The 12959-nt window shown below is 47.1% G+C and overlaps 4 non-coding genes across 4 annotated transcripts; all 4 read left to right on the forward strand.

Moving 5' to 3' along the window:
• The first annotated feature begins 580 nt into the window (after positions 1 to 580).
• Positions 581 to 653, forward strand: Trnar-ucg (transfer RNA arginine (anticodon UCG)). Its single transcript has one exon. It is a non-coding gene; the product is annotated as a tRNA-Arg (tRNA).
• Positions 654 to 7856: 7203 nt separating this feature from the next.
• On the forward strand, positions 7857 to 7929 carry Trnak-cuu (transfer RNA lysine (anticodon CUU)). Its single transcript has one exon. It is a non-coding gene; the product is annotated as a tRNA-Lys (tRNA).
• A 338-nt stretch (positions 7930 to 8267) lies between these two features.
• Trnat-agu (transfer RNA threonine (anticodon AGU)) lies at positions 8268 to 8339 on the forward strand. Its single transcript has one exon. It is a non-coding gene; the product is annotated as a tRNA-Thr (tRNA).
• Positions 8340 to 9852: 1513 nt separating this feature from the next.
• On the forward strand, positions 9853 to 9925 carry Trnak-uuu (transfer RNA lysine (anticodon UUU)). The gene has a single exon. It is a non-coding gene; the product is annotated as a tRNA-Lys (tRNA).
• Positions 9926 to 12959: the final 3034 nt, after the last annotated feature.

Genomic DNA, 12959 nt, shown 5'->3' on the forward strand with positions numbered 1-12959 from the left:
AATAAAAATAAAAAAAATAAAAGTGGCGGAGCGCTGGTCTAGTAAACCAGGGGTCGTGAGTTCGATCCTCACAGGAGGCAGACGAATTTTGGAAATCAGTTGTGCGTCGTGGCCGTATAGCAAACAGTATCTGGGACGACGAACAATTAGCGACAGGCGTTTTATTAAGAATTACTCTCAGATGTGATTAAGGCGAATAGCGCAGATAAAGAATTTGCCAAAGCGGTACAGCATAATGTGGGACGAGGCAGTCTGAATTATATTTTATAGATGTATTTTTCACATATCTCAGAGCCACTGGCGGTCGTCGTCGTCGGCGGCGGCGGCGCCGCCGCTTCTACAGAAGTATCAAATGACCATCGTAGCAAATGCGGCGAGGGACGCCCCGCCTTCGATTCCGAATGCACAAAATGTGTGGTCTTGTTTCCCAGTCTATATTTGGTCAGTCTCGTAAGAGGTTGAATGTAACGAATGGGTGGGAAACAGCAAGGGGCAGCGGCTGTGTAGAACGAAAACACAATTCCTCAGGGGTGTGAGCGTTTCGAGATGAGTCGTATGTAAGTTATACTTGGTCGTCAGTGACCGTGTGGCCTAATGGATAAGGCGTCGGACTTCGGATCCGAAGATTGGAGGTTCGAATCCTGTCACGGTCGTTTTTTCCAGTTCTGAAAAAGAAATATACTGTTTTAGTGTAGCAATTGTGCAGTACGAAAACGTCTGAATGTTGCTGTTGTCCATTTCCTGCTTGGATATGTTCTTCAGCTTGAAACACACACAACAATACCGGTGTTAACTAGCAAAATGGTCGGCAGAGTGCCGTCGCCGCGAGTTTTGACTGGCACTTGCACATCTAAGACAACGTCGGAAAGTAACTCGTTCGGCTTATGAGTCACATCAAGTATGTGTGTTAATATTGACGCCACCAGCTCTGCAGGTTTTCATGCTATTCGTTTACCTCTCAGAAATGATTATGAAATAAAAGTGAAGTACGTGACGAGTGTGACGTTAGGAAAACATTAGGCAGCATGGAGAGATTCTGTATGGGACCACCCTACCCAAACGAGTACTGTGTGACGTGCTACCCGGCACATATTCACCTAGGCAGATAGTTCCACCGCGGCCGCGGCCATGAGCAGACGTGCGGTAGTGGTCGCTTCGCCTGAGCTTGGCGTCGCCCGCAGCTGTTGGTACTGTAAGTAGTACTTCAAGAAAGTGATGGAAGATGAGTTGAGACGTTACACGCTACGATTTGGATTTCCGTATGGATATGCTTGACCTCAGGTTCACGAACTCGTTGACTGGTTTTACGATCGTTTAGGACTGCGAGATGAAGAAGTTCTTGGCTTTTCATATGATTTTCTTGCGAACGCTGTGTATGTAAAATTTGTTAGTGACGATCCTTGCGTTCGTATTATGACCCTCATTGAGGGCACAGCGGATTTTGTAAATTCTAAAGGCGAAATATGCAAAGTGTCTGTTAGTCATGCTGGCCTAGGGCTACGAACCGTCCGGATATTTAATTTGCCTTTCGAAGTTAGCTTCGATAGAATTCGGCAAGCTTTGTCTCGCTACAGTAATGTCCTGCAAATTCATGCCGGGCAGTGGAGGGGTTACAGACATTTCAATTTAGATAATGGCTTTAGGAATGCGAAAATTGATTTGACGAAGCACATCCCGTCCAACATTTTGGTGCAGGGTTTTCGAGCGGTGGTGATGTACGAAGGACAACCGAGAACTTGTGTAATTTGTGGTTCTACCGACCATTTAAAATCTGCTTGTCCCCGTGTCCGGGCGGGTCGACGAAGAATGCAACATTGTCTTACGCCTCTCGATGGGCAAGATGACAATCGGTTGTCTTACGCCCAGACTCTGATGGAGTCGCCTGTGACACACCCGACGCTCCACCAACCGGCTGCGGTGACCCCAGACGCCGGCGCAGTTATTGTCAACAACTCTGCGACAACCCCCCAATGTCCCGTTCGTAGTGATGTCACCGATGCCGACAGCCACGCTGCACACCTGCAGGTTCTACATCTACATCTACATCCGTACTCCGCAAGTCACCTGACGGTGTGTGGCGGAGGGTACCCTGAGTACCTCTATCGGTTCTCCCTTCTATTCCAGTCTCGTATTGTACGTGGAAAGAAGGATTGTCGGTATGCTTCTGTGTGGGCTCTAATCTCTCTGATTTTACCCTCATGGTCTCTTCGCGAGATATACGTAGGAGGGAGCAATATACTGCTTGACTCTTCGGTGAAGGTATGTTCTCGAAACTTCAACAAAAGCCCGTACCGAGCTACTGAGCGTCTCTCCTGCAGAGTCTTCCACTGGAGTTTATCTATCATCTCCGTAACGCTTTCGCAATTACTAAATGATCCTGTAACGAAGCGCGCTGCTCTCCGTTGGATCTTCTCTATCTCTTCTATCAACCCTACCTGGTGCGGATCCCACACTGCTGAGCAGTATTCAAGCATTGGGCGAACAAGCGTACTGTAACCTACTTCCTTTGTTGTCGGATTGCATTTCCTTAGGATTCTTCCAATGAATCTCAGTCTGGCATCTGCTTTACCGACGATCAACTTTATATGATCATTCCATTTTAAATCACTCCTAATGCGTACTCCCAGATAATTTATGCAATTAACTGCTTCCAGTTGCTGACCTGCTATTTTGTAGCTAAATGATAAGGGACCTATCTTTCTATGTATTCGCATCACATTACACTTCGCTACATTGAGATTCAATTGCCATTCCGTGCACCATGCGTCAATTCGCTGCAGATCCTCCTGCATTTCAGTACAATTTTCCATTGTTGCAACCTCTCGATACACCACAGCATCATCTGCAAAAAGCCTCAGTGAACTTCCGATGTCATCCACCAGGTCATTTATGTATATTGTGAATAGCAACGGTCCTATGACACTCCCCTGCGGCACACCTGAAATCACTCTTACTTCGGAAGACTTCTCTCCATTGAGAATGACGTGCTGCGTTCTGTTATCTAGGAACTCCTCAATCCAATCACACAATTGATCTGATAGTCCGTATGCTCTTACTTTGTTCATTAAACGACTATGGGGAACTGTGTCAAACGCCTTGCGGAAGTCAAGAAACACGGCATCTACCTGTGAACCCGTGTCTAAGGCCCTTTGAGTCTCGTGAACGAATAGCGCGACTGTCGGCCGTCGTGCCGACCATGCAGGACCGACTCCCGTCATTACTCCAACCATGTTCGCTGAGCTGAAACAGTTGTCGGATGGTGGCGACAGGTCGCGCGTTTCTTGCACCCCTGACGTTGCGCCCCCCACACCCCTCCCTCCCGGCAGTGACCAATCTGAGGAAGGCTCTACGCACAGCCTCTTGACGGATACCAAAACCGTTTCTGACGCCGACGCACCTCCCCAAAGAACGGGGAAATCTAAGCGGGCGGCACGGAAGCAGAGTGAGGAGGAGATACGCACTCTGGAAAAGAAACTGCAGCGCACCATAAAGCAGATCCGAAAAGACGGCAGTGACCGCGGCAGCACAGATGAAATGGGTTCCGTCGCCCGCCACGTGGGGGAGGCCGATATGGACATGCATGTCGACCGTCCGAGTCCTGAGCTGATGGATACTGGCCATCAGCATACGCCATCCGAAAAGTCTTGGGCCGACGACAGTGAATAAAACGGACCCTTCCTATCCCCACCATGCAAGATTACACACTTGTCACAGTTAATTTAAATCGGATCGCATCCGATGTCAAACTTAAATGTTTGACCGACTCTCTACATGCAGCAGATATCGATATAGTTTTCTTCCAAGAAGTTGTGTCACCCAAGGTTAGAGAAATACCTGGGTATGATGCCATATTAAATCTAGGCACTGAGACGGGAACTGCGATTTTATTCAAAGCTGGCATGGCTTACCAACCTACTGCGATCTTAGAAACGGGACGCGGCATTGCCGCCCAATTACAGGATTTGCTTCTCCTGAACGTGTACTCCCCGACAGGGTCCGCTGGCGGACGGGACAGAAGTGATTTTTTTAGGGCTGAAGTTGTGCCATTATTGACAAACGTTCGTCTGAAGATCATCCTGGGTGGGGATTTTAACTGCGTTTTGCGCAAAGCAGATCAACGTCCGAATTTTAATTTTTGTCCCGACCTACTAATGTTAACAGATGGACTGCATTTAAAAGATAGTTGGTGTCACCTTCGACCACACACGATGGGATATACCTATGTGAGCGCTGCTTCTTCCAGCCGTCTGGATAGGTTTTATGTTTCTCAAGACCTTTTAAATACCATTCGTGATTGTGAACTATGGCCGCTCAGTTTTAGTGACCACTCCGCATACCACGTAACGTTACGGCATTTGCGACAGAAGACATTTTTGGGACGCGGCACGTGGCAGCTGAATGTCTCTCTGCTAGAAGAAGGCGTTGCCTCGTTGCCACGTGGCAGCAGTGCCTCCAGAGGCAAGCTCGGTATAGGGAGCGCATTCTTTGGTGGACGGATTTTGTTAAGCCGCGGATTCAGAAATGTCTCTGCAAGTTTGCCAGGACCAGGGCTTATTGGAGGAAACAGTCTCTAGAATTTTATTTCCTCGGTTTACGCCAGCTGTACAGCGATCCCTCCGCATTGTCCGACAACCTGATCCGCATCAAGCGTATCAAAGCAAAACTTACAACTTTAGTTCGTGAAGCACTTGTTGGTAATCGGGTACGATCGCGCTCTTCTGATGACGTTTCCCACGAGTCCACATCGTTATTCCATATCATACGGGAAAAGAAACGTGGTAAACAAAAACTTATTGCTCATCTTACGGATGCTGGGGGGCATCTGTACAATGAGCAGGGTGCTATCAAGGCGTATGTCTTCAATTATTTTCGAGAACATTATTCCGAGTCAGATACCGATCTATCGGCGGGGGATGATTTTTAACCGACATCGCCTCCACAGTGGATCAGGATGATAACGCTGATCTCTTGGCCAATGTCACCAACTCTGAAGTTAAGTCCATTATTGCGTACGCTGCCAAGAACAAAGCTGCCGGCTTAGACGGCTTACCGGTCGAATTTTATTCACAGTATTGGGATGTGATCGGTGACGAATTGACCCGAATGTACAATGAATTGTTCTCGCATGCTGCCTTCCCCCCGCAGTTCACGCAAGGAATGGTTGTCCTGGTTCCTAAAACATCAAATCCGACTATGTTAAATGATTTTCGGCCCATTACGTTGTTTAACTCCGATTTCAAGATCTTGACTAGGATTATAAGCAACAGGCTTAAAGTGCTTCTTGGCAAAGTACTTGGCCCTTATCAGACGAGTGCAGTCAGTGGTCGATCTATGTTAAATGCCCTGTGTGAATATCGTGACCTGGCTTATTTAACTTGGATTACCAACACTGATTTGGCGTTACTGTTTCTCGACTTCGATAAGGCGTTTGACAGAATTAATCACTGATTTTTATTGCGCACAATGAGTAAAATGGGATTCAGTCAGCGTTTTCGACAGCTTATTAAGAAATGTATCTGCGGAACGTCTTCACGCGTGAAGGTTAACGGCCAGTTAACCGCCCCTGTGCCTATACGACAATCAGTACGACAAGGGTGCCCCCTTTCCATGACTTTATTCTCGATTGCTATAGAGCCACTTCTTAAAAAGTTTTACATAACTTTACATGGGTTGCAAACGTTAAACAACAAAACGGTCTACCACGCCTATGCCGCCGATATCAGTGTGATTATTACCACCACCGAAGAGCTGGGGTCAGTTCGTCGGATTGTCCATCAGTACTCTGTCGCTTGTGGCGCCAGACTTAATGAGCGAAAGTCCAAAATCATGCCGTTGGGTCGTAATCCAAACTCCATCGATATTTCTTGGTTGGAGAAGACCGAACATCTGTGGCATTTAGGACTGGTTATATCACCACATCCCCAGGCAATGCTCAACGCGAATTGGGAACGCAAGCTTACCATCTTACGTGCGGTGATCAAAGAACATAACATGCGGTCTTTAGACCGGATGCAGAGGGCACAGTTTATTAATAGTTACGTTTTCAGTAAGCTCTATCATACTGCCGCTGTTTTACCAATCCCAACAGCCATTGCGAAAAAATTTTTAGCACTTGCTTGCTGGTATGTCTGGGGAGGGAACATCTTTAAAGTTTCCTTTAAAGCTACCTCGTTACTTCGTTCCCGAGGTGGCTTAGGCGTCAAAGACGTTGAATCCCAATGTGTTGCTACTTTTTTAACTCGTACTTCCCGCATACTACACAGTAACCAAAATAGCCTTACGGAACAGCTTTTCAAGACCTTACGTCCAAAGGAGTTGTCTGCGCCAACGTATGTGGGACACATTCATCCTGAGCTCAGCTATGTCTGGCGATATTACGTGGAGCTCAGCTATGTTCAGGATAACCCGCATCCGTTCCACACGGCGGAGATCTATCGTGCTCTTACTAAACGGCAGCTGAATAACCCAATTGAGAAGAAACATTCAGGCATAAACTATAGAAATATATGGAAGAACATTAGTTATCCGTTCCTTCGTTCCAGAGTTCGATCTGTTTGGCATGACGCTGTCAATAAGGTGATTCCCACTGGAGAGAAATTGCACAAAATCAAGCTGCGGCCCACCCCGTTTTGTGCCAAGTGTAACCTAGTGGAAACCCTGCCGCATCTCTTCCACTGCAGGGATCAAACACAGATATGGCAGTGGACACGAAAGAAACTCGCTGCCATTAATAGGACGTCGGATACTTCCATTCAACTTCAAGACGCGCTCCGACCGGACTGGCAGCTTTATCCTCAATCTAAGAATAATAGTTATGTCTGGCTCATGGGCCAGTTCGTCTATTACATGCTCGTCCATACAACGGCAACGCTACACGATTATCAGATGTACCTCATCGAAGAGTACTATGCGATTAGGAAATTGCGACAGTATAAAGACCAGTTCCAATATTTTCTCACTATTGCTTTAAGTGATGGAAGAATTTAAGTTTCTAAATCCATTGGGCGGAGTTTTTCTTTTTTTTCACTACTTTGTTATTATTGTTATTGTTTCCATGGATTGGTCTGCTCCGCACCGTCAGATGTGGGTGATTTGCATCATGGATCAATAGACGGTACAGAGTACATCGTGCACTCGGCCTCGAACATTTAATTGTATTTTGGTGTTCCTTTTCGTTTTGCAATGAAAGCACTTTACTTTTGGTTCCGCAGTGCGACACCCAGAAGAGGATACTCATTTGTTTACTTTCATTTCGCATTATCTTTCATCAAAGCTGCACAAAGATTTAGTAAGAACCAGAAGTTTTCTGCAGCTTCTATTATTCCTATCAAGAGGACTTATAATACGGGAAATGGTTGTTTGGCATGTCCCTGCTCTATGGTGCCCCCACGTTACCAGCGCGCATCTTCAAACGCATAGCATGCTCAAGGTTTTGAGAAGCAGGAATCCACAATCAACCATCTGGCAACAGAATTCACCATACTAATAAACGACATGGAAACTGGGAAAATTATTTGTACGCGAAGACCAACTTAGAGTATCTGCTGTGCTGGATTTCATAGTGTGCTGCGTGATCCCAAGACCAGACATGGATTTATTTTAACATTCTGTTTATATGTATAAAAACACTGGCGCACATGATGCCACTTTGAAAATTAATACAAAAATGAATAATACACAAATAGCCATAACATAAAATCACAAAACCATGCGAATGAGTGCGGGGTATGGCGGTGACATCGTGGCCAGGCCTAAGGATGCGACGCCTGCCCGCCTTGCCGCCGACTGCCTAGCGCTGAGATGCATAAAAAAAGAAAATAAACTATTAAAAAATTTTAAAAAAAATTTAAAAGGCAGCCCGGCTAGCTCAGTCGCTTGAGCATGATACTCTTAATCTCAGGGTCGTGGGTTCGAGCCCCACGCTGGGCGGAACGGAATTTTGTTCCGCTGCAGATGTAAATCACCGTTTTTCTGATTAACGTGATGTAATGGAAATAGCAACTTTAAACTTTGCCTAGGTCTCCGTCAGTCGCAAGGAAACTGTATTTGAAGGTGAAGGTGATTTTGTAGACTTGTGTGAAAGACATGTTCTGAAATGAAAGTGTTGTTGTTTGGAGAGCACATCGGTTACGCGTCACATGTGTAGCCAAGCAGTAATGGGTCGCCAAAGCTGCAAATATTAGTCGGTGATATGAAGTGTTATCAGCTGAAGACTGATGATCCAGACGACCGTAAGAACGAAGTACGCAAAAGAACAGCTACGCCGCGCCTATTTAGCTCAGTGGCAGAGTACTGGTCTAGTAAACCAGGGGTCGTGAGTTCGATCCTCACAGGAGGCCGACGAATTTTCGAAATCAGTTGCGCGTCGTGACCGTATAGCAAACAGTATGTGGGATGACGAACAATTAGCGACAGGCGTTTTATTAAGAATTACTTTCAGATGTGATTAAGGCGAATAGCGCAGATAAAGCAAAGCGGTACAGCATAAGGTGGGACGAGGCAGTCTGAATTATATCTTATAGATGTATATTTCACATATCTCAGAGCCTCTTGCGGCCGTCGTCGCCGCCGCTTCTGCAGAAGTAGCAAATGGCCATCGTAGCAAATGCGGCGAGAGACGCCCCGCCTTCGATTCCGAATGCACTAAGAGTGTGGTCTTGTTTCCCAGTTTATATTTGGTCGTTCTCGTAAGAGGTTGAAAGTAACGAATGGGTGGGAAAGAGCAAGGGGCAGCGGCTGTGTAGAACGAAAACACAATTCCTCAGGGGTGTGAGCGTTTCGAGATGAGTCGTATATAAGTTATACTAAGTCGTCAGTGACCGTGTGGCCTAATGGATAAGGCGTCGGACTTCGGATCCGAAAATTGCACTTTCGAATCCTGTCACGGTTGTGTTTTTCCAGTTCTTAAAAAGAAACATACCGTTTTAGTGTAGCAATTGTGCTGTACAAAAACCGTCTGAATGTTGCTGTTGACCATTTCCTGCTTGGAGATGCTCTTGAGCTTGAAACACACACAACAAGACCGATGTTAACTAGCGAAATGGTCTTGCCAGCACGGAGCTCAGCGTGTTCGGTCAGTGTTAGCTGCCTCTGTAATAAAAAAACAACTGAGTTAAGGGATCAACGACGAACTGAAACGGACGTCTTACGACGTCCGCCACTAGCAGATGAAACGAACAATATGAGATTTTTGCCGGCACGTTAGCTCAGAGTGTTCGGTCAGAGGGTTACGTACCGTGAACAATTGATCGATCATCAATGAACTTCATCGGATGTCTTACAACGCCCGCCCCGAGCAGATACAACAAAGAAAAGCGCACAAAATGAGATTAAAAAAAAAAAAGGATAAGGTGTCGGACTTCGGATCCGAAGACTGCAGGTTTGAATTCTGTCACGGTCGTGTTTTTCCAGTTCTGAAAAAGAAACATACCGTTTTAATGTAGCAATTGAGCAGTACGAAACCGTCTGAATGTTGCTGTTGACCATTTCCTGCTTGGAGATGTTCTTCAGCTTGAAACACACACAACAAGACCGGTGTTAACTAGCGAAATGGTCGGCAGAGTGCCGTCGCCGCGAGTTTTGACTGGCACTATTACATCTAAGACAACGTCGGAAAGTAACTCGTTCGGCTTATGAGTCACATCCAGTATGTGTGTTAATTTTGACGCCACTAGCTCTGCAGGTTTTCATGCAATTCCTTTACCTCTCAGAAATGATTATGAAATAAAAGTGAAGTACGTGACGAGTGTGACGTTAGGAACACATTAGGCACCATGGAGAGATTCTGTATTGGACCACCCAACCCAAACGAGTACTGTGTGACGTGGTACCCGGCATGTGTTCACAGAGGCAGCCCGGCTAGCTCAGTCGCTAGAGCATGAGACTTTTAATCTCAGGGGCGTGGGTTCGAGCCCCACGCTGGGCGGAACGGAATTTTGTTCCGCTGCAGATGTAAATTACCATTTTTCTGATTAACGTGATTTAATGGAAATTGCAACTTTAAACTTTGCCTAGGCCTCCGTCAGTCGCAAGGAAACTGTATTTGAAGGTGAAGGTGATTTTGTAGACATGTTTGAAAGACATGTTCTGAAATGCAAGTGGTGTTGGTCGGAGATCACAGCGGTTACGTGTCAGATGTGTAGCCAAGCAGTAATGGGTATCCATAGCTGCAAATATTAGTCGGTAATATGAAGTGTTGTCAGCTGAAGACTGATTATCCAGACGACCGTAAGGACGAAGTACGCAAAAGTACCGCTAGGCCGCGCATCTTTAGCTCAGTGGATTAATTTTCCCTTTTCCTTTCACTTCTTTGTCGTTTTTCTGTTACCACAAGGCAATGGAGCCGCGATAATTTTCAGTTATAATCTCCTTCATATACATGATTGTATATTAAAAAAAAGTGGCAGAGCACTGGTGTGGTAAACCAGGGGTCGTGAGTTCAACCCTCAGAGGAAGGGAAAAAAAAGATAAAAAGAAAAAAAAGTGGCTAGGATACCTGGCTCTCACCCAGGAGGCCCGGGTTCGATTCCCGGTACCGGAAATGCTCGTTAAAGAAAATGGATAAGGCATCGGTCTCCTAAACTGGGGATTGTGGGTTCGAGTCCCACCAGAGGTACACGTTTTACTCACTGGGGCAAAATCACTCTCACCACATCAAAAAAAAAAAAAAAGAAGTTGCAGAGCACTGGTCTAGTAAACCAGGGGTCATGAGTTCGATTCTCACAGGAGGCAGACGAATTTTGGATATCAGTTGTGCGTCGTGGCCGTATAGCAAACAGTAATTGGGATGACGAACAATTAGCGACACTCGTTTTATTAAGAATTACTCTCAGATGTGATTAAGGCGAATGGCGCAGATAAAGCATTTGTCAAAGCGGTACAGCATAATGTGGGACGAGACAGTAGATGTATTTTTCATATATCTCAGAGTCTCTCTCGGTCGTCGTCGTCGCCGCCGCTTCTGCAGAAGTAGCAAATGGCCATCGTAGCAAATGCGGCGAGAGACGCCCTGTCTTCGATTGCGAATGCACAAAGTGTGTGGTTTTGTTTCCCAGTCTATATTTGGTCGGTCTCGTAAGAGGTTGAATGTGACGAAAGGGTGGGAAACAGCAAGGGGCAGCGTCTGTATAGAACGAAAACACAATTCCTCTGGGGTGTGAGCGTTTCGAGGTGAGTCGTATATAAGTTATACTTGGTCGTCAGTGACCGTGTGGCCTAATGGTCAGTCTGCTTTCCGCAGCGCTGCGGCGAGGACGTCTTGTTTACGTCCCGTCCGCGTGGTCGCGAGTGCTCGTAGCTGTTTACTACTGCGTTGTCACTACCGACGCACCATGGCACATTCATACAGACAAACCACCATCAAGATCAGTTTTCAACCCGATCATGCACGACCGCGAGCTTTTGAAGTGGAACGTTTCTTACGTGACGACGTTAAAATTGACCCGCGAGACATAATTGGTATCCATCTCTCTATCACGAGCAGTGTTGTCTACGTCAAGCTAGTAAATGACGAGGTGTGCAACAGCATCGTGAGCGCACATGCGAACGGTCTTAAATTCAAACATTCTGATGGCCATATTGGGGCGGTCTCTATCGATCACGCGGGGCTTGGCCTACGTACGATACGCGTCTTCGAACTCCCTTTTGAAGTACCACCGGACGTAGTCGGCGCAGCTTTCCAGCCCTACGGCGGAGTGATCAGCCATATGGCAGAAAAATGGACCACCTTTACAACGTACCCCGTTAAGAACGGGGTACGACAGATTAAAATTGAATTGACCAAACATGTTCCGTCCTATCTTGTCATTGGCGGATGTAGGGCGATCATTATGTATGACGGTCAGCCACGCACTTGCTCTGGTTGTGGCCAAGTAGGGCACGTCCGTTCGGATTGTCCCCGACGACGGCTTACTCAAATCCCGACATGTGAATCTATGACTCCTTCTACGGTGACGACCCTTCCTCTCAATTACGCCGAAGTTACACGGGCAGCAACCTTTACCGATACTGACGAAATTAGTCCGATAGCCGCCCCCGACGGCGTGAACATAATGGCTTCTACAGTACATGATCCGGTCTGTACAACGGCACCCCCACCTGATGATAATCGCCGACCGACCTTGCAAGAAGGCATGGATGCCAGGATGGACATTGACCCACGGGTTGTGCCGACAGCGGCTTTTCTTCCAGACACCGGAGCAGCTGAAGAAATTTACCCACATTCAGATACTGAAGCACACGACCGTAAACAGCGTTCCCCGCGACAACACAAGAGACGGCGGCGTGCTCCATCGGACGAGTGTTTGCAGCGATCGTCTGACATGGACAGTGGAAATTCCGACGACGGTACCGGCGGTACAGAGTCCGCTGTAACTTCAAACTCAACAGATCTCCGCGGTGACGGCTTCAGCCCCTCCGACCCCACAGAACAGCAGGATAACAAGCAGGCAGCCGCTGCCGATTCCCAGCCAGAAGAGCCGATGGAGTCAGCGCCGAGTGCCGCAGCAGCCACTAACAGCCATCAACAGCCGATGGTATTTCATGGCGACTGGGCAGACGACTGTGAGGCACACTCCTTGCCCATCGTGTCGGACGACACGGGGGGAAATTTATCCCACCAGTGCTGACCCTTTCCCGCCATCAGTTAGAGTGACGAGACAGCCTTACAGGGGTACTGATGGCCAACACGGATGCTGTGGATACACCTCAAACTTATCGCATTGCAACTATAAACATCAACACTATACGGACGCGCGCTAAGTTATCCTTGCTTCAGGATATGTTGAACTCTGCTTCCATCGACATAGCCCTCCTCCAGGAAGTGTACGTCAACGACTTCCCAGGCATGTACGGTTACGATGCTTGCGTCTCTCCAGCTTCCCCAACATGCAGCGGTGTCGCTGTACTTCTTCGGGAAGGGATAGTGGCGGACGATATGATGTTTCTGCCTGGGGCAAGAG

Source organism: Schistocerca gregaria, unplaced genomic scaffold (assembly GCF_023897955.1).
Source record: "Schistocerca gregaria isolate iqSchGreg1 unplaced genomic scaffold, iqSchGreg1.2 ptg000178l, whole genome shotgun sequence".
In the NCBI taxonomy this organism is placed as follows: Eukaryota; Metazoa; Arthropoda; class Insecta; order Orthoptera; family Acrididae; genus Schistocerca; species Schistocerca gregaria.